The sequence below is a fragment of the Cervus canadensis genome, chromosome 14, assembly GCF_019320065.1.
Source record: "Cervus canadensis isolate Bull #8, Minnesota chromosome 14, ASM1932006v1, whole genome shotgun sequence".
NCBI lineage: Eukaryota > Metazoa > Chordata > Mammalia > Artiodactyla > Cervidae > Cervus > Cervus canadensis.
In genome coordinates, this window is record NC_057399.1 from 47194928 (window position 1) to 47209638 (window position 14711).

The following is a 14711-nucleotide window of genomic DNA, read 5'->3' on the forward strand; positions in this document are numbered from 1 at the left end:
CTCAGAGTATTTATCCTGGAGGAAACACACAGCAATGTCATGCGTGCGGCAAGGATCTTACCCAAAAGTCACAAGACAGGAATGTAGTGGAGCCATACTTCCCTGGCTCAGTGGTTGTGGCAAATCCTTTACCTTTTCCTATGTAGTCTCTGATGACTTAATTCAGATACTCAGTAACTGCAGTAAGTCCATATTTGAAGAGGAGCCAGAGAGATCTTTTCGTGTAAAAGAAACCCAAATTCTAACTCAGCAAAGATGTTTCTTTAGGACAGTAGTCCACCATCTTTTTGGTCTCCTGGCTTTCTGAAGAAGGTCACTATTTCTTGCCCAACAGCAACCACAAAAAATTACCACCGGTTAATTCTGATATTTTTTATGCTTCTCTTTTCTATAGTTCTCTCTTTATTTGAAATATTTAATGAGCAAGATAAAGGCCCTAATCCTCACTTCCTTGACCACTCACCTTCTCTTATACACCCCCACGGATAAATGAGGAAGCCATGTGTTTCCCACTCTTTGATAAGTTCTATATGTTAAGTTTCTCATGTTCTTTATTCTAAGAATACACAAGAGAACTAGCTTATGTGGAGGCTTAATAATAATCAACTCCTGGTCTTTACAATCAGCTGGTACTCTGAGTTGCCATGGGGCTGGGGTTGCTGTTTAATTGTGGTTTTTGTTTCTTCAAGTCTTTCATGAAATAAAAATAAGTAGGAAGGAGGGACGGAAAGTTGAGGAAAAAGTGAGAAGGTAAAAGAAACTGTGAATCTCAGTTTCAGTGAAAATGGCATGGTTTAACATGGGGATGGTTTGTTTCCCTCCAGTTCCTAAGGCTGAATCAGCACCACTTTGGAGAAATCTCCTGTGGTCAGGTGTATTTTTGACTGCAGTTCCTTTTTAGATTTTGGTTTTTGAATGCCTAGGAAATCAAGGAAAAGCGGACATTCCCTCCCTTACCAATTGTAGCTTCTCATGCCGCTGTTCCACAAGGAGTAGAGGTTTCCCGTGTTTCTGTGTTGAAGCTCCCAATAGTTGCATATTTTCTTCCAGCTCATTTTGGAGTCCGGTGAAACATATGGGAAATTTTCAGGAGATTGAGTCTATCAGCCAGGCATCAATCTGGAATGATTTGTGGCCATGTACATATAAAAAGACCATAGTTGTCTGTTAACTGCATTCATATGGTGTCCGGGAATATAAACTCACAGCCTTTGCCTTCAAAACCACATGCTACCTACCCAGGGAGGTAGAGGCGTGGTTCACAACATGTCGGTTGTGACCCGGAGGAGCCTGCCAACTTTTTGCAGGTGGGCAGCTAGAGATGAATTGTGTGCCTACTGCAATTTCCTTTCTCTGAGATTGCCTTGGGTGTACACATGCACATACTCTCTAGGCCATAATATATACCTGGCGTGGAGCTGGAGCAATGCTGATGAAGACTTGGACCCATACATATACATATTCCTGTCTCGTCATTTTGCGGGCACATTCTTCCATCTGTCTTCATTTTAAATACATTAGAGATACATGTTTATATATTTCATGGACCTATGCAATTTTGTAATCTCTATCAACCATGTGTGTGTCTTACAGCCTCTATGGGGAAACCGGACCGTCTGCAAGTCGGTATATTTAGCCAAGGAGGTGGGATCTGACTAACATCAGGGAATTAATTTTAGACTAGAATATTTGTTCTAATTTTAACAGGAGTACAGGGTGTGGGGGATTCACTACTTGTACAGTGGTCTTTCTTGTTCTTGTATCAGAAGCAAATTTCCCAAATCTTTTCTAATCAATGATTTTTATTGTTCATTCTATAAATCCAACATCCCCAGTAACTTTATCTTAGCATTGTAATAAAGTGAGTCCCTTTTAGACTATTTGACTCTACTTGGTTCTGAATGGCTTGAAATGTTGCCTCTTGGCAAATGGTCAGATTTTCTTATATTCTATGACACAGTCAATTGCTTTAAAATATAAATATGGTATGTTGACTCGGCTGCTGGAGTCAATTAAATATTTTAGCTGCACTTTGCCAATGAAAATCTTTGGTTTGTTTATGGTTTCTTTGGTATGTGATGGTGTGTAACCTCACTTTTCTTCAGGCTTGGGATGCTGTAGTAACCTAGCAGAGTGGTCCATATCTATTTGCATCATCTTTCTGGTGTTTTAATTACCATTCTTCCATCAAAATATTTAATGACAGCTCAACCCCTTGAGTTGAAGTTCTCGTGAACTAACACATAATCTTTTGCAAGCTTACACATTTCGAAGAAATAGCCTGAGCAGAATGAATTAAAGGTGACTGCTGCAGAAGTCAACTATGTTTCTGTAATGCACTGGAACAAAAACAGTGTCTGCTACACCCTTCGAAGCACAGCCATCAGCATAGCCTTAGGGCATTCCAGAACAATCTAGGCAGCCAATTATGTTCAATAATAACCTGAGCTCAGGCCCAAAGACTTGATCTCTTAATGTGATTGCCCTAAGTTTTCCCATGTCTCTATTGGGATAACTGCTTCAACCATGTCTCACACTTGTGGCCCAACAACTAATACTGCCACTCAGGGGATTGTGTGGTACACAGTGTGTATTTTTTCCTAAAACTAGTCTCAAAAATTGCACCCTATCCACCATGAAAACAACCTGTGCCATTTTAGCTATGTGGAATTCAAGTCTAGACACTCATTTTTTCCAAATGGGACCTTCACTTGCCTCTACAAATGGGCTTCCACAATGGCTCAAGCAGTAAAAAATCTGCCTGTCAATGCAGGAGACATGAGTTCAATCCCTGGGTCAGAAAATTCTCCTGGAGGAGGGCATGGCAACCCACGCCAGTGTCCTTGCCTGAAAAATCCCATGGACAGAGGAGCCTGGTAGACTACAGTCACAAAGAGTAGGACATGACTAAACAAACATGCATGCACATTCCCTTTACAAAATCAAAAGGCCCAAGGAAGTCAGTCTTCCAGAAAAACAGGTTAAAATTTCCTACCACATCTTCACTTCTTGTAGCACAAGGAAATGCAAGCAGTTTTGACATGAGAAAATCCTTCACTTGTATATTCTAACTTCACAAATTTTCAAACATTATGCACAAATTCTTTTAGTCACAGGTCTTGAACAAATGGAGTTTACAACTGCTTTGACCTAATGTCTCCACAACTTGAAGATATGCTAAACTGTGTTTTCCAAAGATCAGACCTTATGGCTTGAAGTCAAAGGCCTCAGATTTCCTTTTCTTCTCTTCTGCAAGCCACTAGCTTTTCTCCAGCTCTTGCTCTCAGGTATAGAGCACCGGCTCTGGTAGGAGGATCACAGACGCATCACCTGTGTCTACAGTTTACTCAGTTTCACGTACATAAACACCCAGAGCAGGAAACTTGATGGTGGAGTATGAATTCCCAATTACAGGACTACACATTCAAATTAAAAGAAAAGAGGGGAAACATTAGTGTCGAGAACAAAGAGTACAAGATAACTCAATCTTCCCAGACGTGCAAGTGGTAAAGAAACCACCTGCCAATGCAGGAGACATAAGAGACACGGGTTCAATCCCTGGGTCAGGAAGATCCCCTGGAGGAGGGTATGGCAACCCACTCCAGTATTCTTGTCTAGAGAATTCCATGGACAGAGGAGCCTAGCAAAGAGTCAGACACGATTAAAGTGACCTAGCAAGCACCAGGGAGCTTAAGTGGAAGGGGTAGGCAGGTTTTCGGGAGGGTGGGCACCAGAAGTGATGATTTCCTCAGATGCTCCCTACTATAGCCCTGAGAGGGAAGGAGAAAGAACCTCATCTTCCCTGATTCAGGAAGGGATGGAAACCTAGACTACAAGCAGATTGTGATGGCTCTAAGGTGGATTCAATCCAGTGTGGCACCCAGGCCCTAAACTCTTGTTTACCCACCAACCCCATATGTAGCTGGAAGCACACAGAAGAGAAACCTCCTTCAGAGGAAGGAGAGATGATGGTGAGGCTGAGGCTGCTTACTCTGGGGAAGGGGCAGATGCTAGCACTCCATGCAGGGTGAGGCACTGTAGTGGCTGTAGCATGTGGATTCTTCCAGAAGGCCCCAAGGCTACCAGCCAGAGCCAGTCATCCCTGAGAATGCAGATTTCCATGGAGTCATGGAAGAAGATGCCTGCTTTGGGCCAAAGAAAGGAATTTAGCAAACCTGAAGAACCTGGAGGCAGGTGATAAGGGGCAAGTTGTTATAAGCTATGTTATTTCTCTCCTTGCTCTTTTGCAACCCCCAACCAATCCCTGGAGGAAGACATGCTATTGATATTTATTTCTTTTACATCACCATAGCTCTTCACATGTCTTGAGTCTATGCAAAGCTAGTTAACTTGACTAGCACTGTGTAGCACGTTGGTTAGAGATTGAGATTCTTAAGTTTGATGACCAAAGTTCAAATCCAGACTCTGCCACTCAATAACTTGTGTATTATGTGACCTTGATGAATTGCCTTAGCTTCTTTGTGCATTGATTTTTTTTTAATTTTTATTTAAGTAATGAAGGCACAGCGCTCATACCCACCTCAGAACTTTAGGGGAAGGATGAACAGCCTAATAGACATAAAGAACTAAAATAGTGTCTGGCCCATGTTAGACACTCCATAAGCACTATGTACAAGTTTTTACTTGTTAAAATCAGAGGCCCTTGAGTAAAAAGGGCTTCATAAAAGAAACTTCATTCACACAATAGACTAAAAATGTCAGGCCCTGGGCAAGGGTCTAGAGATAACAAAAATAATTGTGCTACGCAATTCATGACTTTGTCAACATCTCCCTGCAACAGTTTACCATCTTAATTTCCTAATCTTAAGCTCTTTTTCTTCCCTTTTAAAAAACTATTTTTGCAATAAAATATTAATCACAGTGAATAAACTTGGATTTTTTAATGATTTTACTTTAATATTGGTCACTTGCATACGCTATAGGCTTCCCAAGGGCAGGGTCTGGGATCTGTCTATTGCTGTATCCCCACTGTCCAACCCAAAATCACATATGAGATACTCAGTGAAGGTTTGAGTGAATAAATGAGCCAAGAGGAGGAATTATCATTTTCCAGAAGTTCTCACTAAAACTCAGCACAGTGACAGAGACAGGTGGTAAGTGTTAAATATCTTACCACCAGCAGTCATGATGTGCTTCCTGAGAGTAAACCACATGCTTCTCTGTGCTACATAAGTCATTTCTCTGAAAGATAACATGGAAACCCTGCCACCTCATCTTCAGGTTACTTCCTCATTTGAAACCAGGAAATGTGGCATCTTGGTAGCCAAGAAGGTAGTTTACCCTCAATTTAAATATTCAAGAGAGGATACATAGATACTGTTTTAGTAGGAGACAGAGAGGAGAATGTATCTGAAATAAGTGTCCTCATTATACATGGATGGCTGTTTATTGATTTACAAAAACCTTTCTGCCAGTGTATTGCAAGGGAAAGGATCATGAAAGTAAGCACTCTGCATAAACTACAGGTTATGAATCAAAAATTTTCAAAGATAAATTTTTCTCTGCACTTATTTCTCTGCCAAAAGGATGGCCACTTCTCTTGTCTAGATTCACTGTCACGTTTGAGAAACACAGAGCCAAGTTGAATCTCAACCAATCAAGTCTGGGCTTTCCCGCCAACAAATGCTGAATTTACAATCGTGTACTCAGAAACCCCTGAATAATTGAACTAAAAAAAGACAGCAGCATCCTGAATAATTGAAAGGATTCTGCTGCATAAAATCAGTCTTCTCCAGCCCTGAAAAGTAGAATTGTTTTCACCTCCGGTGGGTGGAACTGTTTGCATAGTGGGTCACAGCAGGAAGCTTGTTGGGGCACTGGTACCAGCCGGTGGGGCGATTATGCTATCTGAAAGGTATGCGCCTGCGATTTCTTAATGATGGCTGCCTGCTTGTTTAGTCCTGCAGGTAATCAAGGATGGTTACGGAGAAACGTGAGCTAGATCAATGAAGGATAGAGGAGGTGGGGACAGACAACCACAGCGAACCAGCAGAGTGAGGTGTGCCTCACATTGTCAGGCAAAGCTGGAGACTGAATCACAAAGGCCAGAGGCTCAAAGGAGCCCTCCAATCTGGGGACTCAGGGTTGGAGGGAACCCCCAAGTTATGCCTTTGGCTGACTTCTGCTTTTGTGATCCTGAAAAATTTGAAAAGGTAACCTTTCAGGAAGTGTTTCTTTCATTCATTCATGTATTTATGCTTTATTGAGCATAAAGTATAATCTTATATATATTGGGCATTATCTTCAACAATAACGATGGCCCCCATTTAACAAGCACCTTCTAGGTGCCAGGCACTGTGCTAAGCGAAAGTAAATAGTATTACCACTGTTACAAGAGGAACTTGAGACGAAAAAAGGTTCAGTAGCTTCCCTATGGTGATGGGGAGGTGGCAGAGCTGGGACCCAAGTCTTTCTGACATCAGAGTCCTTGTTTCCTGCTTCACAATATACCACCTTCCTCTTGAAGGTTTTCCTGAGGATTTCTAGCTGATGACTAGAAGCTAATTTGTTGGGAGGAGGGGAAGAAGAGGGAGGGATGAATTAGGAAGATGTGAGAACACAAACTAGTGAAGACCAGAGAAACCCTGTGTTGGGAATGATTTGCTTTTCTCTTTATTCACCTGGCACTGAAAAGAAGTTGGGCTTTTACTCAATAATTCTTAGTAAGACTTGATCTTAGTAGCCTTCACATAGTTCTGGGGAATAATCCAGACCTTCATTCTGATGACTTAGCCCTAACTTGGTGGGAAGGGTCCTCCTTGTCCCCCAGACAGAAGTCATCTCATAGGTTCCATGGTGTAGTGTAAGTTTGAGTTGCAGATGTAGAGTTAGATGGTTCTGGAAGGCCATGCTCCTAGGGTTCATTCTTCAAAATACTCCAGAAGGCCTGGATGAGGGTGACCTCGCTGTTCCATGACTCAGGAGCCATCTCGGCCTCATGGAAGATCCAAGGGCCCCAGGCTGGAAACGGAAGTGTGGGTGGTCCAGCTGAGCCTTAAAAAAAAAAAAGCCTGCTCCTGACTATGCAGACCCAAGTGCATTTATGAGGTTCGACACTTGTCAAGTGCTTGGACACTTTCACATGTTAATTCAGTTCACCCTCACACTCACTCCAGGAGGCTGGGATATTTCTCATATGTTATGAATGGGAGAAAAAAACGAACTCAAGAAGTGCAGCACCTCATTCATGGCCAGGCACCCTTTACACAGAAAAGTGGAAAAAGCAGACCCACACATCCAGCAGCTTGTCCTTTTTACAGACTGAGAGCCCTCTTAAGTCATCTGTATCCGCATGGAAATATCCCTTAGACTGGACTTCTGAGTACCTTGTTCCAGCCCCTCACCCCAGATCCAGCTGGAGGTGAGGTTGACGAAAGGGGTCATGTTCTGGAAACTCATGACTATAGAAATCACAAATGAAAACTAAGCTAGTTAGACGATAAAGCAGCCTATGCTTTAGGTGTGGTCTGGAGAACAAGTGCATCCCTAACAAGGATACAAATGGAGGGCCCCAGTTGGCCCCCTTTTCTCTCTTCTCAGGCTCCTTCCGGCTCTGAGGGGGCCCTTGCCTGCCTGCCTTTGGACACTCAATTGTGCACGTCCAAGCTCTGTGCAAGCGCCACCCAAACAGCCAAATCCTGGAAGTGGGCTGGGGCTAGGGTTGCCAGAAAACATACAAGATGCAGTCAAGCTGGAATTTAGATAAATAATAACTTTTTAGCATTAAGCATGTTCTAAATATTTCATGGGACATAATTATACTAAAAATTTTGCTGTATCTAAAATTCAAATTTAACTGATCAGCCTGTAATATTTGCTACCTCTGGCAACTCCAGCTAGGACCCCTTGGTGAGGGAGTTCCAGGAGACTAGGTATCTAGTGTATAGTCTAAAATGTAAGGGGGGCAGGGGGGCAGCAAGGGGTCCCTGGGTAGGCAGAACTATCCAGTTTCCCAGACTTTTTGCCTCTTGGGAGGGGCCTCTAAAGCCTGGAGCCTGAGGGAGGGACACCTGGTGCCCAGATCTAAGAGCAGTACTGGTAGAAGGAGGCTTGGAAAGCCAGCACATGAGAGGGAGAGGCCTTCAGCTGTGAAACAGACTGGGCTCCACTACAAGCGCTGGGCAAAATCACATTCTCTCTCTGAGCCTCAGTTATCTGAACTGTGTGTAGAATGGAGGCTTCCCTGGATTCCTATTTGTAAGAAAGTTAGCCTGTGCTCAACACTTAGTAGGTCTCAATACTAGCAGCTTTTATTATCAACTTAAAGGGAGATCAATACTAGGAAAAGGCTGAGTTTTTCTGCTTCCTGCTTTCTGTTGTTGAGTTGATTGACCTCAGCTGAGCTGGGAAAAGGTATCATATCAATGTTTCCACTGCTTATACCTGGATTAGGAACGATCACTCTCTGCTCGATGTAGCAGCCAATGAAGCTCAAAGAGAGAGGCTGGGGCTAAGTATCCCAGGACAGCTGAGGGCTTTTCCTGTTCCCCACCTGCCCTCACTGTTCCTCAACACCTATATCTGGGCTGGTAGGCAGGTGAGGCACTGTCCTTTCCAAGGGGAGCGGGGAAGACAAGGAACAGAGCAGACACTTGCCTGGCCTGAGGTGCCGTGAAGTAGTTACTCACTTACCTCACAGACTTGTCTTCTGTCTTGGGTGAAGCCAGCCAGCCTTCTATGAGAATTTAAGCCGTATGGTTGTAACTCGGGGCTGCAGGGCTGTACACAAATGGAGCCCAAGCAAGCTCGCCCCCAGGTGAAGTGCTCAGTGTTTGAGGAGGAGGTAAATGGACTTGGACCATCATGAAAGCTAAGACTCCTTTCTTAATTTCACAGTCTCATTCCTAACTACCACCTCATGGAATCTGACTCAGGGTCTCTTCCTGCTTAAAAGTCCAGAGTAAGAAGTAAAGGGGTGGGGATGGTAAGGGCAAGGTGGCTCAGAGTCAAACTGATCAGCTTCCTTTTAAACTTGGGTGATTTAATGGGAGTAGAATTTTTTTTGAACTTTAAGGTATCCAGGTTTCTTTCTTTTGCAGATTACAAGAGTTTAAATTGACTAGGGGCTGAAATGACCTTGTTTAGGGGCTTGGACTGTCCCTAGGACCATTGTGGTTCTGCATTTTGGTGCAAGCAGATGAGATGGGGTGGGGGTGGGGGTTCCCAGGAAGAGGCATTACCCGGAGTTCAGATGGAGATCTGTCAATTGAGGTGATAATACTTCTCCAGCCCCTTCTGCATCTCTGAGGGTCCCGTGTAACCAGATGTAGAGCTTTTGTCCCTGAAAGACCATTGCATGAATGGCCTCTCTGCCCCATCTAGGTACATTCATGAGTCTTCATAAAAAGTGAAGCTTCTTTTCCCTCCTTTTTTTCCTCCCTTCAGATCCACTCTTCTCCCAGAAAAAGGACTCTTCCTTCAACTTTGTTACAGTAATAAAGAAAATGTAAATGAAATAAAGTGTAGATACCTTAGCGAATAAAAACCATATGTCTTTAGAACCCCACCATCACCTGCAGAAACACACAACCATTTCACTCACCTGATAATAATACTGAGGGTTGTTTGTTTTTTTTTTTGCTCCTATTCATGTTAGTATCTATGAGAGTGATTGTTTAGACAAATACATGGCTTTTCAGGCAGGAAGAGAAGGGGACAACAAAGGGTGAGATTGTTGGATAGCATCACCAACTCAATGGACATGAATTTGAGCAAACTCCAGGAGATGGTGAAGGACAGAAGCCTGGAGTGCTACTGTCCATGAGGTCTCAAAGCGTTGGACACAATTTAGGGACAGAACAACAACAAATGGCTTTTCAGCTTGAATGAGTTTTGAAATCAAATAATTAACGCACCTACTACAAGTGATAAAATAAGTTGCCAATTATTTCGGCAAATTGCCAATTCAATTCAGCAAATATTTTGACCACTAGGGCAGTGGGTAACATGATGATCAAGAGAGAATCCTGACTCCGCCACCTGCTAGTTGTGTGACCTTGAGTAAGTTACTTTAATCCCTTCAAGCCCAGCTCCCTTACAATATGAATTACAAATATACTGCTTCATTGGGTTGTTGTGAGGAATCATTGAAATAATGTATGTTAAGCAGCCATCACAGTGCCTGGCACTACTGATTGGTCAAGGAATAAAGACAATCATGTGGTTTCTGTCCTTTTAAGGAGCTTACTACCCTGAGTGAGAATAAAGACAGAAAATTGCTACCACTCCTGGAAAAGGATATGCTACTGCACGCAGTGGGTATATTAATCAGGATTCTTCAAAGAAACAGAGCCAACAGGATATACAGACATAGGGAAGATTTTTTCTTTTTAATGAGGATTAGTTAATGCCATCAGAGAGGCTAAGAAGTCCCATATTCTGCTATCTGCAAGCTGGAGGCCAGAGAAAGCCAGTGGTATGGTTCAAGTCCAAATCTGAAGGCCTGAGAACCAGGGCAACTGGTGGTGTGTGAGTTCTGATCAGAGTCTCGAGGGCCTAAGAAATGTGGAAGCCAATAGTGCAAGATCCAGACCAAGACTGAAAGTCTAAGAACAGGAGCACCAATGTCCAAAGGCGAGAGAAAATGGATGTCCCAGCTCAAGCAGAGAGCAAATTCACCCTTTCTGTCTTTTTATTCTATCAGGCAGACAGGACACCACCCACCCACACTGGTGAAGGCGATCCTCTTTACCCAGTCTACCTATTCAAATAAAACACTATCACACACACAAATAAAAACCAAAACACTATCACACATATACCCAGCAATTATGTTTTACCAACTCTCTGGGCATCCCTTAGCCCAGTTGAATTGACACATAAAATTATCACAGGGACCCATGAGTCACTAAACTCCGAACAGGCATGAGTGGAGAGGAGGTAGAGGAGTTTGGGGGGCCAAGCCAGGCCTTGAAAGTTTACTAGCCTCCACTGAACAGGCTGAAGGGATAGAAAGAGCAGAGGTAGGTCATACCATCATGACTTCTAAAAAAACACGGTCACCGTATTTATCATCTATTTCGACAAATACCTGGTCCCTTCTAAATCAAATTAGTTGCCCCTACCCCTAAAGCTTACCTCTTCATTCTCCTTGACATTTTTCTCTAAATTTTAATGGCCTCCCAGCCTTGTTCCCTAGGGGCTCAGTGGTAAAGAATTTGCCTGCAATGCAGGAGACTGCAGGTTTGATCCTTGAGTTGAGAAAATCCACTGGAGAAGGAAGGGGCAACCCACTCTATTTCTTGCCTGGGAAATCCCATGGACAGAGGAGCCGGGCAGGCTTCAGTCCAGGAGGTCACAAGAGTCAGATATGACTTAGTGAGTAAACCACCACCACTAACCTTGTTCACCAAATACATCTTCTGCCCTGAGCATCCTATCCACCATCCCCCATTCTATGTACTAAATCAGCATCCCAGCTCAGTAGTTCTGGCCCAGTTCTCAGCCAAGCTCCAGGAGATCTGACCCTCTTTGTCCGTCTTCTCCACAATTTCCACATGAGCTTGGCTAAAATACTACTTTGCCTCAGTGTTCCTGCTCATAAATAGACACAAGCACTCTAGCTACCTAGATAAAAAGGAGTCTGGTAAGCTGCACAAGCCTACAAAGTCTCAAGAAATAGAATGGGAAAAAAAAAAACCCACTTAGAAATGGGCTTCCCTGGTGGCTCAGTGGTAAAGAATCCGCTTGCCATTGGCAGGAGACACGGGTTCCATCCCTGGTCCTGAAGGATCCCACATGTCATGCAGCAATTAAGCCCGTGTACCATACCTATTGAGCTTGTGCTCTAGACCCCAGGAGCCACAAGAGACGCTCACACACTGTGTCTACAGTAGCAGCCCCGACTCTGCAACTAGAGAAAAGCTCGAGCAGCAACGAATACCCAGAACAGCCAAAATAAATAAATAAAATTATAAAATAAGGCCAAATTAAAAAAAAAAAAAAAAAAGACAAGTAGCAAAAAAGGAATAGCATCTGACTTGATTCACTGGGTTGGTGGGCTGGCTTGATCATATCCAAGAATGCTGCTTACAGATCAACTGGAAGCAAGGAAATCCAACTGGAAGCTCAGGCTCCAGCAAGATGGACCTGTATGTGTTCAGAATAATCCCCCAAGTTAACAACTAACTGCAGTTCATCCAACAGGAGATGTCAGGTCTCCCACAGGAGGGTCCCAACCTCTAAGGCTCTAGCACAGGAAGGGGAAGGGACTTTGGAAAGAGACGGCTGGTGATTCTGGCTCACGTTGAATGTGTTGGGGTTTTCCTCCCCTCACCACATCCGACTCAAGGATGCAGCACCTGACAAGGGAAAGAACCTCCTTCTAACTGGCTGCAAGAAAAACATCCTGAGGCTAATTAAAAACAGAACTTAAGCTCAAGTAGAAGTAAACAGCGCTCAATGAATGGCTTTGTCATTTGCCAAAACCTCACTTCTTTGCTGCCTTCATTTAGTTAATTAGCCTATCACTGTCGATCTGCGGCTGTCAACTAGGCAGCATATGCAAACCACATCTCTAACTCCAGTCGGCTCCTCAGTCTTTGAAAGATGGGAGGGAGGGCGTTGTAACCAACCTATAAGCCAATTGCAAAATGAAAAGTTTCATTTCCCATGCATAAGGTGCCAAGATCTTTCTTCAATAACCCAGCAGAGTTTTCTTTCTCTGCTGGTGGAATTTCAAATTAGCAGAAGCTTCCGTGGTTTCTTGCAGACCACCTCAGTTACAGATGAAAGGGCCCCCCAAGCCCCCATTTTGCATGTTTTCATCTCTCCTTTTATTGCTAAGCTTGCACTTACATTCTTAGCTTTCTGTGCACAAGTTTTTTAAAAACTATAAATTAGCACCTTCAACCCCTCATAGTTGACATCTGCTGCATTTCAAGTGAGAATGCATTAAAACCACCTGTTCATGAAACTATCGTCATCATAAAAGCATATAAGCAGAATACTGACCTCCTTGCTCTGTCTTTTTTTGTGATTGTGTGTATCAAATATTTCATAAATATGAGATGTTATAAAACTTCATAGCATACTAAACAGTATATAATACTGTTGGTGAATACATGTATACAAGTAGTACAAATATTCAAACATGCTTGAAAATGATAAACATCACTTTCAGCAATTGAGGAGACCTTCCACCCAGGATACTTTTTTCTAGTCAGGTGTAAACATGTTTACACACCCACACTATTACATGTACACACACATTCTCAATTTCGTTTTATATACATATATATATATATATATATATATATATATATATATATATATATATATGAACAAGGTATTCTGGAGTTTGTCTTAGAAGACTTCATTCTACCTTTAAAAGAAAAGGAAGGCAGAGCAAGTGAGAGTTTGTTGATGTGGGGGGTGTTCACGACCTCACTTTCAAGGGTTTTGACTGCCTTCCAGTAGCTCCCCTCCTGGGTTCATTTTTGAGGCAGGCTCAGGCTTGGCTCGAGGCCAGTGTGACAATCAAGGCTGGCGAAGTCTCTTCTTTCAGAGATTATTTCTCAGGTTTCTTTGTTTTATTGGTGGACGGGAGGAGGGACAGTAAGAGGGGATCAAGCGGGAATTTCTCAACTCAAAGCGCCGTGTCCTGCTGCTGCCCCAGCCCACAAAGTTGTGCTCACACGGCCAGGCTCACAGCCCAGGCGGGAGGGCTTCAATTAATCCAGCGAGTCTGGGCAGCCAGACTGATCCCTTTGAGAAGCTCCAAACCCAGAGGAGCACCCCTGACTCTAGCTGTCTGGCCAAGGTGGTTTTGAAGAATGATGAACTCAAGGGAAAATTAAAAAAGAAAAGATAAAACTATCAGGTTAAAATACGTGCCTTTAAATAGCCATGGGCCAGACACCAAAATGAGTCTTTATAAGCTTCCAAGGAGACAATTAAAGGAATTGGGAACAAGCTGAAGAACCAGATGATTTTCAGCGTTGGAAACAGAAGGAAGGAGGAGGATCAGAAAGGGGGCCCCCGGGCCAGCAGTTGGGGAGGATGAGCAGACAGACCTCACCCCCACCCCACACACAGCCCTCTTGTGAAACGTGTGCCCCCAGATCCTGCCGGCTTTACACCCGCCTTCAGCAGGGACTGAAGAGGAAAGGGCACCAGCGCTGAACATCTTTGAAATTCTGCATGGGTTCCAAATGAAAAATCGTTCTGCCTTCAAAGCCTAATGGAAGTTTGGTAGAAACATGTGCTTCCCCCTTAGGTTCAAAAGAGAAATTAATATCTCTCCCATTTCTCTGTGCATTTATGTTTCCTTTTCTCAAGCAGAGAGGAGAAATTATGATAAGAGGCATACTATAAAAATAGAAGGTATTACAGAATAACAGTACTGCTCCTTTATGAAAGCAGATGTTTCCATATTTTCTTTAAAACAGAGAAATACAATTTGCTTTAAAATCTACCATAGTACCAGCAGTACCTAATTAAAAAAAATCGGCTTTTAATAGGGAATCATTGTGATTATTTACTCTATTCCATTTTAAAACATTGTGTTTGCAAGGCAAACGTCAGAAATGATGTCCATAAAGCTTGGCAGGATATAGCATTGGCTGCAGATTACAGGGAACTTTCACATCTTAAATCATTTATTCCTATAGATATTTTCTTTTCTGATGAGAACATTTTAATTTTATAATAGGAAAAGCAAAATTTATTGAGCAGAAATCCTGTAGTAGACC